We start from the raw sequence: 19,298 nt of genomic DNA, 5'->3' as shown, positions 1-19,298 counted from the left end.
GGGAACAGACACCCTAATTGACGTGAATCCTAAAGATTGATCTATTGGGCCTAACAAACCCCATCCCAAGTACCGGATGCTTTAGTACTTCGAAATTTATATCATATCCGAAGGGTGTCCTGGAATGATGGGGATATTCTTATATATGCATCTTGTTATTGTCGGTTACCAGGTGTTCACCATATGAATGATTTTTATCTCTATGTATGGGATGTGTATTGAAATATGAAATCTTGTGGTCTATTATTATGATTTGATATATATAGGTTAAACCTATAACTCACCAACATTTTTGTTGACATTTTAAGCATGTTTATTCTCAGGTGATTATTAAGAGCTTCCGCTGTCGCATACTTAAATAAGGACGAGATTTGGAGTCCATGCTTGTATGATATTGTGTAAAAACTGCATTCAAGAAACTTATTTTGTTGTAACATATTTGTATTGTAAACCATTATGTAATGGTCGTGTGTAAACAGGATATTTTAGATTATCATTATTTGATAATCTACGTAAAGCTTTTTAAAACCTTTATCTATGAAATAAAGGTTATGGTTTGTTTTAAAAATGAATGCAGTCTTTGAAAAATGTCTCATATAGAGGTCAAAACCTCGCAACGAAATCAATTAATATGGAACGTTTTTAATCAATAAGAACGGGACATTTCACTAGTGCTGTTAGTGCTAAGGTTGGTGATGTGACTGGTTTTGGTGATACTGCTGGTGCTTGCAAACTGTGTACCGTGCTCTCTAAAGTTAACTCTCGAGCTCGGAGTTCTTTAACTTCTTCTACTAACCCTGGTTGGTTATTAGTGTGGGGTAGAGATTGGATATCTTCTCTAGTTCCATTAATGGTAGTCTCAAGACGAAAAATTCTGGCAAAAAGGGTATAAACGGTGTTGTGAACAGGTTCTCCGGTGAGCGGGTCGAGTACTCCAAGGTTAGGTGGTAGATTCGATTCATGATATGGAGTACCTTCTTCCCTTCTACATAGGGTGAGTATGTCACGAACCCACCCCCATTTTCTCCAGTAATCACGATAGTTGATTGATTGGTGTGCTCCTGTCACGCTGTCTTCGGAGTCAGAGGAACTTGGTCGATTCGTAGAGGCCATCTTACGCGATCTCAGGAAAGATTTTTGATATGAAGAGTTTAGTGACAGTAATTGATAGTTGGATGGTATTCTCAATGCATAATTTACATAGATATATATAATACCAGGATCCCTTAAATTAAAGAGAAATTTACGAGAGATATCTGGCAAGGTCTACAGTAACAGATACGCTAAGATATGAATTGTCAGATACGCTAAGATATGAATTTTGTCTATACACTATTCATGCAGTCAATGCAGTAAAACATGTCTAGACTAAGAATAATGAGCATGTAATTTCCTAAGGATGATAAGCAGATGATTTCCGACAAAAATGATAAGCAAAACTTTTGACATGCAGACACGGTCGAAGTCCAGACTCACTAATGCATCCTAACGACTATCAGTTAGACACACTAATGCAAGACCTAGTTCACTAAGACCACCGCTCTGATACCAACTTTGAAGACCCGTCCTAATCCATCCAGACGAAGTCCATATCAATTATAAACGATTTACAACAGTTGATTACATCGCGAGGTACTTGACCTCTATATGATACATTTTACAAACATTGCATTCGTTTTTGGAAAAGACAATCTTTCAATTCATCGAAAGTTAACGACAATGCATACCATTTCATAATATATCTAACTATAATTGACTAAATAATAATCTTGATGAACTCAATGACTCGAATGCAACGCCTTTTGAAATATGTCATGAATGACTCCAAGTAATATCTTGAAAGTGAGCAAATGCATAGCGGAAGATTTCTTTCATACCTGAGAATAAACATGCTTTAAAGTGTCAACCAAAAGGTTGGTGAGTTCATTAGTTTAACATAAATAATCATTTCATAATTTTAATAGACCACAAGATTTCATATTTCCATTTCTCATAAACATACGTCCCATGCATAGAGACAAAAATATCATTCATATGGATTGAACACCTAGTAACCGACATTCACAATATGCATATAAGAATATCCCCATCATTCCGGGATCCTCCATCGGACATGATATAAATTTTGAAGTACTAAAGCATCCGGTACTTTGGATGGGGCTTGTTGGGCCCGATAGATCTATCTTTAGAGTTCACGTCAATTAGGGTGTCTGTTCCCTAATTCTTAGATTACCAGACTTAATAAAAAGGGGCATATTCGATTTCGATAATTCAACCATATAATGTAGTTTCGATTACTTGTGTCTATTTTGTAAAACATTTATAAAAATTGCGCATGTATTCTCAGCCCAAAAATATAAAGGGTAAAAAGGTAATTGAAACTCACGCATATAAATATTGTAAAACAGTTATTAAAACAGTGCATGTATTCTCAGCTCAAAAATGTAATGAGTAAAAGGGAATCAAATGAAACTCACCTAATGTATTTTGTAGTAAAAATTCATATAACGGCATTGAACAAAAGTAAGGTTGGCCGCGGATTCACGAACCTATATCATTTGTATATTTATTAATATACATAATAGTAACAGAACAAATTTATTTATTATATCTTTATTTTATATATTTAATTTGTGTATATATTTAAAATGGTTAATATTCATATAGTCATATTAATATATCCATATTTATATACATGATTGTTTAAATGTTAGATTAAAAAAAAATCGGTAGTTTTGTTATTTGTATGTATTTACGTAACTAATATTAATAAATTTGATATATATAGTTATATGAAATTTTAATATAATTTTAGTATATGTAATAAGTATATTTTAGGTACAAAATATTTATCTGTTTAAAAATGATAGTTTTGATGTTAATAATTTATTAAACATATTAATAATAACTTTATTAAAATGATAATATTAATGATAATAATGATATTATTAATAACGGTACTTTTGTTTAATAATAATAATAATAAAACAAATAAAACAAATATAAGAGACTACCTTAAAGAGCTTTGTAAAAAAAATGTTCCAGCCTAGGATTGAACTCGAGACCCCTCGCTCACCCGCAAACACCCTAAACCATCGACCCATCAGCCTTTTATCTGTTTTAATCCCAACTGAAAATCTTATAACCCGTATCCTTTTAATCCTGACCCAATTTCCTTTCAACCCATAACAGTTTATTAAGCCCTACTTCATAGAAGCCCAATTATTGATTAGTGGCCCAACAGAATATGATCCATACAACAATTTAAAGAGGGTTCGCTTTAAAAAAAAATGAAACGAGATAGGGTTTGAGTGTGGTGTGATGACCCGGAAATTTCAGACCAAATTTACACGATAAGCAGAATTTGTAATGTTGAATCTTAAAAAGTTTGGAACTACATTCATGTAATCAATTACCCTTTGGCCGTGTTCGATGATTCACGAACAATTATGTGTATATAGATATGTATATATAATATATAATATTAACTGAAAACATTAACAAAGTATTAGATATATGATATTTTACATGAACATATTTGTTTCGATATATTTATCGACAGAATTAAGAGATAATATCAAATGATTGAATTATCAGATACATTATGATATGATTACGGACCTATGTTATAAGGTCCACTGTGATTTAAGAAATCTATTCTTTTTGACAACTCATTACTTAACCAGTATGATAAAGATAACGATATTTATATTTTATTTTATTAAATATATATAACGATTTAAATTAATATTATATAATTTTATACGCGTATTATACGTACATAGTTTTATACTTTTACTATACTTTAACTTTACATTTACTTTACTTTTACTTTACTTTAACTTTAATAATTCATACTTTAATAATTCACTTTAATAATTCATACTTTAATAATTCACTTTAATAATTCATATTTTAATAATTCACTTTAATAATTCATACTTTAATAATTTACTTTAATAATTCATACTTTAATAATTCACTTTAATAATTCAAAAATCTATTATTAATAGAATTCAATAGGTTTCATTATTTCATAGAAACTTGAAAATATATTTCTCTAAACTCTCTCAATCGAATTACATATATATATATATTTACTTAGTACTATTTCAAGATATTATTAGTATACATAAAATACTACGACGAAGTTATATTCAGACGATTTCAAAATAAGTTTTCAAATGGGATATAGCTAAGGAAATTATGGGTTATAGCTATGAAGGTTATGGGTATTGATCGAGGGTATTGCTCGTGAGGTCAACCTAACGTTTATCATTTTCGTTGCGTCTACGTACTTTCCTGCAATATTGAATCACAATATTGATACGTGAGCATTCATATCTTATCTTTTATATATTAATAGTGTATCCCTGACTAGTGCTCGAGTATATATGATTATGCATGTTTGTATGCTTAGTTTTGTCGTTAAATAGTTTATGATAAATCATGAATTTGATACATATGCTACTCAGATAAGTTATATGATATGCATGTCGTTGAAAAGCTGAAGAAAAAAATTAATAACTTTTCATTTAGAAATCGTGTGGTTTCGATGAACGGATTAAAAGATATGGTCAACTGAATTATCATTAATTTTAATATTATTATTAAAACGATTATTATAACTGTTATCAGTTGATGTTATTACTAAAATTATCTTTATTACTAAAAATTAATATTTTTATTGAAACTGTTATTTTATTATTTTTATCATTATTATTATTATCAATATTATTTTATCAAATAAATATGCGTACAAAGATATTTTTACCACATGTAATGTAATTACATTAATAATACATACCACTATATTTTTATGATATTAAGTTAATTTTATAAATTTTATTACTTGAGATATATAAAAGTATATTTTTATGATATATGAATTTTAATATAAATTTTTATTTATTAATAAATGACTTGTATTATTTAGTATAATAAAATTTGATAAATATATTTAAATATATAAAACTGCTATATATAAGTTATATAATAAACATGTATAGATTTTGAAAGTCATTTTGGGTCAAGTTGACTTTTGTTGACTTTTGCATGTCGGTCTCGAGCATTAGGATTGTGATACACTACGACTTGACCTAAATTGTTAGACAGATATTGACCAACATATAAATATATATACTTAATATAGGTTCGTGAATCCGAGACAAACCCTGCACTTGTTCAGTGCCGTCATATACATAATTGCTACGAAATACAGTATTGTGAGTTTCATTTGCTCCCTTTTATATATATTTTTGGGACTGAGAATACATGCGCTGTTTTTATAAATGTTTTACGAAATAGGCACAAGTACTAAAACTAATTCTACGTGGGTTTAAACCAGAAATATACCCTTAGCTTGGTAACATTAAACTACTTGTCTATGTACGGTAGGCGCGAATCCTAAAGATAGATCTATTGGGCCTGACAAACCCCATCCTGACTATGGGATGCTTTAGTACTTCGGGGTTATTTTAAACACACCTGATCTGGTGTACTTCAGAGGGTAAAACATGAACGTTAAGGCTTGTTACCGGGTGCGTACAACTTATAGAATACTTTTATACACTTGCGAGTGTACGGATATTTATAGAAACTGAAATCTTGTGGTCTATTACTATTACGGAAATGATGGATTATGATAAACTAATGAACTCACCAACCTTTTGGTTGACACTTTAAAGCATGTTTATTCTCAGGTATTAAAGAAATCTTTCACTGTGCATTAGCTCATTTTAAGGATATTACCTGGAGTCATTCATGACATACTTTGAAAGACGTTGCATTCGAGTCATTGAGTTCATCAAGATTAATATTAAGTCAATTATAGTTGGATGTAATATGAAATGGTATGCATGCCGTCAATTTTTGATGTAAAGAAAGTTTGTCTTTTAAAAACGAATGCAATGTTTGTAAAACGTATCATATAGAGGTCAAATACCTCGCGATGTAATCAACTATTGTGAATCGTTTATAATGTATATGAACGGGTCCTTTCAGTTGGTATCAGAGCGGTGGTCTTAGCGAACCAGGTCTTGCATTAGTGTGTCTAACTGATAGTTGTTAAGATGCATTAGTGAGTCTGGACTTCGACCGTATCTGCATGTCAAAATTTTTGCTTATCATTTTTAGTCGGAAATCATCTACTTACCATCCTTAGGAAATTACCTGCTTATCATTCTTAAGTCTAGACGCGTTTTCCTACATTTATTGCATAATAGTGTATAGATGAATTCTTATCTTAGCATATCTGTTACTGTGAACTTTGACTGACATCTTTCAAAGATTCCTCCGTAATTTATGGGATTTTGGTATTATATATACATATGTAAATTATGTATTGAAGAATACCAAATCTAAATTCTACAATCTATTTCATACCAAAAAAAATTCTTTCTCTGATCATACAAGATGGATCCCTCAACCAGTTCGAGTTCCTCTGATTCCGACAGCTATGCCGATATGGATTTCCACATGAGCTCCGAAAGCAGCGTGACCGGAATGAATCAACCAAATAGCCATCATCTATTCTGGATGAATTGGGGATGGGTTCGTAATCTACTTAACCATTGGAGACAAGAAGAAGGCGATCCCTTTCATCCACCACATTGCCCTCTTGGCAATGAACCTGAAGCACTTACTGGCGAACCTGTCCGAAACACCATTTTCTCTCTCATTTCCAGAGTATCTCGTCATGATTGTATACTACACCAAATTCTAGATCTTATTTATCCGCTCGTTCGAACCGACAATTACCCCGGTGTAATAGAAGAAGTCAACGAGCTTCGCGCTCGGGTAGTGGCTTTGGAGAATATGGTGCAAAGGTTACAAACACCAGCAGCAGCACCAACAGCATAACCAGTACCACCATCAACAACATCAACAGTACCATTACCACCACCAACAACAACCGCATCGCAAACCTCAACTTCACAATCTGTCCCACGAGCATCGACGTCATACTCCATGTAGATACCAAGGAATACCACAACGATGAAGTATTGATTCATAACTTCATTGGGGAAACATTCTACGGTGATTATGTAATTTCTAAAGTTTAGAAATTATCTATCCTCGCCTTAACCATAAATCAAATGAGTTTAATTTAATATTAACTCATTAAATCAATATTACATCTGAAAAAATATACACATATATATTTCCATAAAGACTGTAATAAAATTCTTTTGTACAAAATATTAATTGTGAATTTTTTTTAACGGGTAGGTAATACCTGAGAGATATATAAATTCACAATTAATATGTTACATTCTTCGAATCTGATTCAGTAAATCATCCATTATACTCCCTACTTTCACAACAATATACATTCTTTTATAAAAATCAAAACAACCATACTCATTCAAAATCTAATTACATATTCTGATTTTGAAATCTCAGAATTCGATTCAAGATATAACTGAAATCGTCACTCTTAGATTCCTACATCTTTCAAAACTATACTTTGACTTCAAAACTGTCCTAGAACCTCATTTCTATTCATGGAACTCACAAAAATATTTGTATCATTCAAAATCTTAGAACATCATATGTATATTAACAATTACAATATGTGTTCAAACACTTCAAAATTCCTAAAGACATGCGAGATGATGATCCAACCACATATTACCCACTGTCATGCATCTGAAAAGCTCTCGAAACCAAAGTTATAGTTTAACACGTATCCATGTCAGATCCTTTGATATTTATTACCAAATATAATTTTTCAATCCCTTCTAAAATAGACGGTTTTGTCACAGCTCCAGCAAACTAACTTCAATTGTTCATTCAAATAAGCCTTATTATAATGATTACCCCTTCATCATTATTACCGGGGAACCTTTCATATCTCGCCACATTAGCAGTAAACTTATTAACAACTTCATTGATCTTTGACTTTCCGAAAAATATTTATATTTATCAAAACCCCATCATTTACTCATCTGCATCTTGTAACGAGAATTGCCATACGAATCATCTGAAATTAGCAATCAGTATTTTGAAATCTCGCAGCATGTCTACGCCAACAATTATATGTGTCTATCTTCAGGACTTATATACTTTGAATGTGAAGTTTCTGAAAAACACCCTAAACTGCGAACTAGTTCTCGAAATACTGATGAAGCAGCAAAACCTATAAACGACCTTAACAGTAAAAAGTTTGATGATAAAGAGTAGTGTGTTGGCAAAGCTCAGAAAAAGAGAAGATTTGGTACTGAAAAATACGGATTGAGCAAACCATGAAGAAGGCTGTGAATAAATCACAAGGACGAAATCTACCTTCAAAGAATCCAAATGATTCCGTGTCTGCTGAAGTCATTATCGAATACCTTGCTCCTGACTCTAAACCCTTACGGACAATATTCTTCATCATCCTCTAATATTAGAAACTTTAAGATATCATCGTATCTTTCATTATAAATATCCTCCATATTTCTGAAGATATTTCCATAATTATTCTTATCTGAAATCATTTACCTCATCGCGCTATCTGTATTATATCATAAAAGAAACTATTTTACTTTCTAAATTCTGAAACATTCGAGTTTAAAATAGGAATATTCTTGAAGAAGTGTTAGGAGCTGAAGCATGAGTTAGTATAATATAATGACACTTGATCAATGTGATTATATTACAGTAATTCATGCTGAGTTTCTAAATGGAACATGATGATTCACAGATCATAACGTCATCATGTGCTATGTTACACGACTCTTGTATTCTCTTTGATCTCTAAAAATCAAAAAAATATTTCTTGATGATTCGGCCTTTTCCGAGGTATTCTGGTAATTTGACAAGTCAAGATCGTGCCATTACAATTTCCTTCCTAGAATATTAACAATGTTCATTCCGAAATTTATATCTGCGAATTCTGGACCATTACAAGTGGTGCTTAATCGCAAGAAGAAGAAACGAAAGGACAAAGCTCCGAACTAGAAATGGGAGTATAAATCATAGCAAATAGAAGAGAGCATTAACTGTGGATGATAATGATTATAGAAGAAGCAAGGAATTTGAAATATAAGGGAAGATATAAAACCCAACAACAACCCAGAAATCATAAACCGTATATATCAATGCATATAGCAATATAAAGACACGAGAGAACTAAAAACACTATAAAACCAAGAGTATAGTAGAAGTAAATAGATTCTTCCGGAGGCAGATGAAAAAGAAGAGCGACAGATATGAAAGTGATGAGTATATCAAGAATCAGCACTGGATGAAGCATATTGACAAATACTTTAAAATATGAGTTGAGAAGGTGTGAGTTGTAAGAAAACAAATGAGGTGGATTTATAGTGAAATATCCGACAGAGAAATCAAAATGGATTATCGCATTAATTCGAAGAGGATCATAATTTCCTTAATCGTCGAATAATCAAATCCAATATAGATTACAAAGATTTTCATTTCGGAGATCAATCGTGATGACGTCAAAAGATACGACGAATCACTATTATCTTATTTCATTCATTTATGATAACTTCACTCACACGCTTCGAGTAATCGAATTATTTTATCCATTCTTCTTGAACATGATAAAACTCTATATATCAACTCATATTCATCATGAAAACATTTTTATAGTTAGCCATGACGACCTCGATCAAATTTCGGGACGAAATTTCTTTAACGGGTAGGTACTGTGACGACCCGGAAATTTCCGACCAAATTTAAACTTAACCTTTATATGTTTTCGACACGATAAGCAGAATTTGTAATGTTGAATCTTAAAAAGTTTGGAACTACATTCATGTAATCAATTACCCTTTGGCCGTGTTCGACGATTCACGAACAATTATGTGTATATAGATATGTATATATAATATATAATATTAACTGAAAACATTAACAAAGTATTAGATATATGATACTTTACATGAACATATTTGTTTCGATATATTTATCGATAGAATTAAGAGATAATATCAAATGATTGAATTATCAGATACATTATGATATGATTACGGGTCTATGTTATAAGGTCCACTATGATTTAAGAAATCTATTCTTTTTGACAACTCATTACTTAACCAGTATGATAAAGATAACGATATTTATATTTTATTTTATTAAATATATATAACGATTTAAATTAATATTATATATTTTTATACGCGTATTATACGTACATAGTTTTATACTTTTACTATACTTTAACTTTACCTTTACTTTACTTTTACTTTTACTTTTACTTTAATAATTCATACTTTAATAATTCACTTTAATAATTCATACTTTAATAATTCACTTTAATAATTCATACTTTAATAATTCACTTTAATAATTCATACTTTAATAATTTACTTTAATAATTCATACTTTAATAATTCACTTTAATAATTCAAAAATCTATTATAAATAGAATTCAATAGGTTTCATTATTTCATAGAAACTTGAAAATATATTTCTCTAAACTCTCTCAATCGAATTACATATATATATATATATATATATATATATATATTTACTTAGTACTATTTCAAGATATTATTAGTATACATAAAATACTACGACGAAGTTATATTCAGACGATTTCAAAATAAGTTTTCAAATGGGATATAGCTAAGGAAATTATAGGTTATAGCTATGAAGGTTATGGCTATTGATCGAGAGTATTGCTCGTGAGGTCAACCTAACGTTTATCATTTTCGTTGCGTCTACGTACTTTCCTGCAATATTGAATCACAATATTGATACGTGAGCATTCATATCTTATCTTTTATATATTAATAGTGTATCCCTGATTAGTGCTCGAGTATATATGATTATGCATGTTTGTATGCTTAGTTTCGTCGTTAAATAGTTTATGATAAATCACGAATTTGATACATATGCTACTCAGATAAGTTATATGATATGCATGTCGTTGAAAAGCTGAAGAAAAAAATAAATAACTTTTCATTTAGAAATCGTGTGGTTTCGATGAACGGATTAAAAGATATAGTCAACTGAATTATCATTAATTTTAATATTATTATTAAAACGATTATTATAACTGTTATCAGTTGATGTTATTACTAAAATTATCTTTATTACTAAAAATTAATATTTTTATTGAAACTGTCATTTTATTATTTTTATCATTATTATTATTATCAATATTATTTTATCAAATAAATATGCGTACAAAGATATTTTTACCACACGTAATGTAATTACATTAATAATACATACCACTATATTTTTATGATATTAAGTGAATTTTATAAATTTTATTACTTGAGATATATAAAAGTATATTTTTATCATATATGAATTTTAATATAAATTTTTATTTATTAATAAATGACTTGTATTATTTAGTATAATAAGATTTGATAAATATATTTAAATATATAAAACTACTATATATAAGTTATATAATAAACATGTATAGATTTTGAAAGCCATTTTGGGTCAAGTTGACTTTTGTTGACTTTTGCATGTCGGTCTCGAGCATTAGGATTGTGATACACTACGACTTGACCTAAATTGTTAGACAGATATTGACCAACATATAAATATATATACTTAATATAGGTTCGTGAATCCGAGACAAACCCTGCACTTGTTCAGTGCCGTCATATACATAATTGCTACAAAATACAGTATTGTGAGTTTCATTTGCTCCCTTTTATATATATTTTTGGGACTGAGAATACATGCGCTATTTTTATAAATGTTTTACGAAATAGGCACAAGTACTAAAACTAATTCTACGTGGGTTTAAACTAGAAATATACCCTTAGCTTGGTAACATTAAACTACTTGTCTTTGTACGGTAGGCACGAATCCTAAAGATAGATCTATTGGGCCTGACAAACCCCATCCTGACTATGGGATGCTTTAGTACTTCGAGGTTATTTTAAACACACCTGATCTGGTGTACTTCAGAGGGTAAAACATGAACGTTAAGGCTTGTTACCGGGTGCGTACAACTTATAGAATACTTTTATACACTTGCGAGTGTACGGATATTTATAGAAACTGAAATCTTGTGGTCAATTACTATTACGGAAATGATGGATTATGATAAACTAATGAACTCACCAACCTTTTGGTTGACACTTTAAAGCATGTTTATTCTCAGGTATTAAAGAAATCTTCCGCTGTGCATTAGCTCATTTTAAGGATATTACCTGGAGTCATTCATGACATACTTTGAAAGACGTTGCATTCGAGTCGTTGAGTTCATCAAGATTAATATTAAGTCAATTATAGTTGGATGTAATATGAAATGGTATGCATGCCGTCAATTTTTGATGTAAAGAAAGTTTGTCTTTTAAAAACGAATGCAATGTTTGTAAAACGTATCATATAGAGGTCAAATACCTCGCGATGTAATCAACTATTGTGAATCGTTTATAATGTATATGAACGGGTCCTTTCATGTGGGCAGTCATCAAAGATCCTCATACGGTATCATCATCATTCTCGCAACATAAAATCATATCATCATCATCAAACATAACTGTATTACCATCATCCTTTATCTTCATCATCAATCTATTCGATCGGTACACCACCGTCATCTTGTTCGTTCATGAACAACATCATCATTATCTCGTTAATATTTTTCTGTCTTCTTCGTGGGTTTCACGCAGGTGGTGGGCTTCGAATAGATACAGGGTCCGCAGTAATTAGCAGGAGATATTATTTGGTTATTGATTGACAAAGCAAGGTTGTAGCGAAGTAAAATGGTGGGTGTAGCAGATGGCTCATCATTTTCTAAAAAAAAATAACTAACCATTTGAATAGTTGTAGATAACAGTAGCTCGTTAATCATCTTCATCATTCATTATCTCCATCACTACCGTAACCATCATCCTCAATATTTCGTGATGTTCAACATCATTAACGCTCACTGTTCATTGTCTTTTTCTTGCATCATCGTTACTGAATAGTAACTGTAGTAGCAGTTTGTTACATGCGATCCAACAGCATGTAATTAATTATGGTGGTTTCATGGTGATGTTGAAGGTTGACAATGATGGTTGAGTTGTGAACTGAAAAACAGAAACTTTGGATGCTTCTAGGATGTGAAGGTGTTGTACAACACAAGGGTGATGGTTCAAGGTGGTTCTATGGTGGCGGTAATGGTTGACAGTTTGATATAGAAAACAATGAATCAGCAGTAGTAGCTAAGAGATGTTGGTTCGTGGTTTGAACAAAGCATAAATAAAAGAGGATAGTAGGAGCAGTGATTCGATGGAATTAAATGGGTGTCTCGTTTAGTTGAGCTCAACAGAAAAGATTTTGAATCAAAGGGTTGTTCGGTTTATGTAGGTGGTGAATGAACTATGGTGACGGGTGAGGATTTTGTAAAAGAATGGTGAAGGTTGTTTATGGTGTTTGACCTAGAAGAAGATGGGTGGGTTTCACGAAGAGGGGTGGTGAAGTGTGGTGATTCGAAAAATAAAACAATTAAGAGAGAGAGATAATGAGGTTGTTGAAATGTCCCGTTCTTATTGATTAAAAACGTTCCATATTAATTGATTTCGTTGCGAGGTTTTGACCTCTATATGAGACGTTTTTCAAAGACTGCATTCATTTTTAAAACAAACCATAACCTTTATTTCATAAATAAAGGTTTAAAAAGCTTTACGTAGATTATCAAATAATGATAATCTAAAATATCCTGTTTACACACGACCATTACATGATGGTTTACAATACAAATATATTACATCGAAATCAGTTTCTTGAATGCAGTTTTTACACAATATCATACAAACATGGACTCCAAATCTTGTCCTTATTTTAGTATGCAACAGCGGAAGCTCTTAGTATTCACCTAAGAATAAACATGCTTTAAACGTCAACAAAAATGTTGGTGAGTTATAGGTTTAACCTATATATATCAAATCGTAACAATAGACCACAAGATTTCATATTTCAATACACATCCCATACATAGAGATAAAAATCATTCATATGGTGAACACCTGGTAACTGACATTAACAAGATGCATATATATAATAATATCCCCATCATTCCGGGACACCCTTCGGATATGATATAAATTTCGAAGTACTAAAGCATCCGGCACTTTGGATGGGGTTTGTTAGGCCCAATAGATCTATCTTTAGGATTCGCGTCAATTAGGGTGTCTGTTCCCTAATTCTTAGATTACCAGACTTAATAAAAAGGGGCATATTCGATTTCGATAATTCAACCATAGAATGTAGTTTCACGTACTTGTGTCTATTTTGTAAATTATTTATAAAACCTGCATGTATTCTCATCCCAAAAATATTAGATTTTAAAAGTGGGACTATAACTCACTTTCACAGATTTTTACTTCGTCGGAAAGTAAGACTTGGCCACTGGTTGATTCACGAACCTATAACAATATATACATATATATCAAAGTATGTTCAGAATATATTTACAACACTTTTAATATATTTTGATGTTTTAAGTTTATTAAGTCAGCTGTCCTCGTTAGTAACCTACAACTAGTTGTCCACAGTTAGAAGTACAGAAATAAATCAATAAATATTATCTTGAATCAATCCACGACCCAGTGTATACGTATCTCAGTATTGATCACAACTCAAACTATATATATTTTGGAATCAACCTCAACCCTGTATAGCTAACTCCAACATTCACATATAGAGTGTCTATGGTTGTTCCGAAATATATATAGATGTGTCGACATGATAGGTCGAAACATTGTATACGTGTCTATGGTATCTCAAGATTACATAATATACAATACAAGTTGATTAAGTTATGGTTGGAATAGATTTGTTACCAATTTTCACGTAGCTAAAATGAGAAAAATTATCCAATCTTGTTTTACCCATAACTTCTTCATTTTAAATCCGTTTTGAGTGAATCAAATTGCTATGGTTTCATATTGAACTCTATTTTATGAATCTAAACAGAAAAGTATAGGTTTATAGTTGGAAAAATAAGTTACAAGTCATTTTTGTAAAGGTAGTCATTTCAGTCGAAAGAACGACGTCTAGATGACCATTTTAGAAAACATACTTCCACTTTGAGTTTAACCATAATTTTTGGATATAGTTTCATGTTCATAATAAAAATCATTTTCTCAGAATAACAACTTTTAAATCAAAGTTTATCATAGTTTTTAATTAACTAACCCAAAACAGCCCGCGGTGTTACTACGACGGCGTAAATCCGGTTTTACGGTGTTTTTCGTGTTTCCAGGTTTTAAATCATTAAGTTAGCATATCATATAGATATAGAACATGTGTTTAGTTGATTTTAAAAGTCAAGTTAGAAGGATTAACTTTTGTTTGCGAACAAGTTTAGAATTAACTAAACTATGTTCTAGTGATTACGAGTTTATTCCTTCGAATAAGATAGTTTTATATATATGAATCGAATGATGTTACGAACATCATTACTACCTCAAGTTTAGTAGGTAAACCTACTGGAAGTGACAAGAAATGATCTAGCTTTAAAGGATCTTGGATGGCTTGAAAGTTCTTGAAGTAGGATCATGACACAAAAACAAGTTCAAGTAAGATTTTTACTCGAATTAAGATAGTTTATAGTTAAAGAAATTGAATCAAAGTTTGAATATGAATATTACCTTGAATAAAAAAGATAACCTACAGTATATAACAAAGGTTTCTTGATCTTAGATGATTACTTGGAATGGATTAGAAAGCTTGGAAGTAAATTAGTAAACTTGAAGGGATTTTTGAAGTGTTCTTGAAGTGTTCTTCCTATGATGATTATAGCTTGATTCTTGAAGTGATTTTTGATGAAGATGATGATTAACTACTGTAAAAATACATTCATAATAGTGTGTGTGTGTTGAGAGAGAATTAGAAAGAGAATTGGAAGTGAAATGGAGTGAATGATGAGTAGTAATTGGAGAGTGGTGAGTGGGGTTAAAAGGAGTTCTAGTTAGTTGACTAGCTCATGGTAGAAGTTAAAATTGATTAGTCATACATGACATAATCAAGAGTGGAATCCCATGCTAGTTCCTATTGGTATATACTCATAGTAAGTACGTTTTGAAGCTGTGTATAATACGGGTAAGAATACGACTAGAATTCTTGATGAAAGAAAAGAATGGAAAAGTAACTGTAACCATTTTCGTTAAGTATGAGTGTTTTGATATATGTCTTGAAGTCTTCCAAAAATATTTTAATACATCTAAATACACTACATGTATATACATTTTAACTGAGTCGTTAAGTCATCGTTAGTCGTTACATGTAAGTGTTGTTTTGAAACCTTTAAGTTAACGATCTCAATTGATGTTGTTAACCCATTGTTTATTATATCTAATGAGATGTTAAATTATTATATTATCATGATATTATAATATATTAATATTAATATATCTTAATATGATATATATACATTTAAATGTCGTTACAACGATAATCGTTACATATATGTCTCGTTTCGAAATCCTTAAGTTAGTAGTCTTATTTATATGTATATAACTCATTGTTAATATACTTATGGAGATACTTACTTATCATAATCTCATGTTAACCATATGTATATCCATATATATATCGTCATGTCGTTTTTACAAGTTTTAACGTTCGTGAATCGCCGGTCAACTTGGGTGGTCAATTGTCTATATGAAACATATTTCAATTAATCAAGTCTTAACAAGTTTGATTGCTTAACATGTTGGAAACATTTAATCATGTAAATATCAATCTCAATTAATATATATAAACATGGAAAAGTTCGGGTCACTACAGTACCTACCCGTTAAATAAATTTCGTCCCGAAATTTTAAGCTGTTGAAGGTGTTGACGAATCTTCTGGAAATAGATGCGGGTATTTCTTCTTCTTCTTCATCTGTTTTGCTTAAGTCTTTTAACCTCGCGATCCATTATTTCGACGGGTTCTTCGATGAATTGGAGTTTTTCGTTGATTTGGATTTCATCTAACGGAATAGTGAGATCTTCTTTAGCAAAACATTTCTTCAAATTCGAGACGTGGAAAGTGTTATGTACAGCTGTGAGTTGTTGAGGTAACTCAAGTCGGTAAGCTACTGGTCCGACATGATCAATAATCTTGAATGGTCCAATATACCTTGGATTTAATTTCCCTCGTTTACCAAATTGAACAATGCCTTTCCAAGGTGCAACTTTAAGCATGACCATCTCTCCAATTTCAAATTCTATATCTTTTCTTTTAATTTCAGCGTAGCTCTTTTGTCGACTTTGGGCGATTTTCAACCGTTGTTGAATTTGGATGATCTTCTCGGTAGTTTCTTGTATAATCTCCGGACCCGTAATCTGTCTATCCCCCACTTCACTCCAACAAATCGGAGACCTGCACTTTCTACCATAAAGTGCTTCAAACGGCGCCATCTCAATGCTTGAATGGTAGCTGTTGTTGTAGGAAAATTCTGCTAATGGTAGATGTCGATCCCAACTGTTTCCGAAATCAATAACACATGCTCGTAGCATGTCTTCAAGCGTTTGTATCGTCCTTTTGCTCTGCCCATCAGTTTGTGGATGATAGGCAGTACTCATGTCTAGACGAGTTCCTAATGCTTGCTGTAATGTCTGCCAGAATCTTGAAATAAATCTGCCATCCCTATCAGAGATAATAGAGATTGGTATTCCATGTCTGGAGATGACTTCCTTCAAATACAGTCGTGCTAACTTCTCCATCTTGTCATCTTCTCTTATTGGCAGGAAATGTGCTGATTTGGTGAGACGATCAACTATTACCCAAATAGTATCAAAACCACTTGCAGTCCTTGGCAATTTAGTGATGAAATCCATGGTAATGTTTTCCCATTTCCATTCCGGGATTTCGGGTTGTTGAAGTAGACCTGATGGTTTCTGATGCTCAGCTTTGACCTTAGAACACGTCAAACATTCTCCTACGTATTTAGCAACATCGGCTTTCATACCCCGCCACCAAAAATATTTCCTGAGATCCTTGTACATCTTCTCCGTTCCAGGATGTATTGAGTATCTGGTTTTATGAGCTTCTCTAAGTACCATTTCTCTCATATCTCCAAATTTTGGTACCCAAATCCTTTCAGCCCTATACCGGGTTCCGTCTTCCCGAATATTAAGATGTTTCTCCGATCCTTTGGGTATTTCATCCTTTAAATTTCCCTCTTTTAAAACTCCTTGTTGCGCCTCCTTTATTTGAGTAGTAAGGTTATTATGAATCATTATATTCATAGATTTTACTCGAATGGGTTCTCTGTCCTTCCTGCTCAAGGCATCGGCTACCACATTTGCCTTCCCCGGGTGGTAACGAATCTCAAAGTCGTAATCATTCAATAATTCAATCCACCTACGCTGCCTCATATTCAGTTGTTTCTGATTAAATATGTGTTGAAGACTTTTGTGGTCGGTATATATAATACTTTTGACCCCATATAAGTAGTGCCTCCAAGTCTTTAATGCAAAAACAACCGCGCCTAATTCCAAATCATGCGTCGTATAATTTTGTTCGTGAATCTTCAATTGTCTAGACGCATAAGCAATCACCTTCGTTCGTTACATTAATACACAACTGAGACCTTTCTTTGATGCGTCACAATAAATCACAAAATCATCATTCCCTTCAGGCAATGACAATATAGGTGCCGTAGTTAGCTTTTTCTTCAATAACTGAAACGCTTTCTCTTGTTCATCATTCCATTCAAATTTCTTCCCTTTATGCGTTAATGCAGTCAAGGGTTTTGCTATTCTGGAAAAGTCTTGGATGAACCTTCTGTAGTAACCAACTAGTCCTAAAAACTGGCGTATGTGTTTCGGAGTTTTTGGGGTTTCCCACTTTTCAACAGTTTCTATCTTTGCCGGATCCACCTTAATACCTTCTTTGTTCACTATGTGATCGAGGAATTGAACTTCTTCCAACCAAAATGCACACTTTGAAAACTTAGCGTACAATTCTTCCTTCCTTAATACTTCTAACACCTTTCTCAAATGTTCACCGTGTTCTTAGTCATTCTTTGAGTAAATAAGTATGTCATCAATGAAAACAATGACAAACTTGTCAAGGTATGGTCCACACACTCGGTTCATAAGGTCCATGAACACAGCTGGTGCATTAGTTAAACCAAATGGCATGACCATAAACTCGTAATGACCGTAACGTGTTTTGAAAGCAGTCTTTGGAATATCATCTTCTTTCACCCGCATTTGATGATACCCGGAACGTAAGTCAATCTTTGAATAAACAGACGAGCCTTGTAGTTGATCAAATAAGTCGTCGATTCTCGGTAGTGGGTAGCGGTTCTTGATGGTAAGCTTGTTCAACTCTCGGTAGTCGATACACAACCTGAATGTACCATCTTTCTTCTTGACAAACAAAACAGGAG

This window comes from Rutidosis leptorrhynchoides, chromosome 7 (assembly GCF_046630445.1).
Source record: "Rutidosis leptorrhynchoides isolate AG116_Rl617_1_P2 chromosome 7, CSIRO_AGI_Rlap_v1, whole genome shotgun sequence".
Classification (NCBI taxonomy): Eukaryota; Viridiplantae; Streptophyta; class Magnoliopsida; order Asterales; family Asteraceae; genus Rutidosis; species Rutidosis leptorrhynchoides.
Note: the sequence above shows the minus strand (reverse complement) of the source record.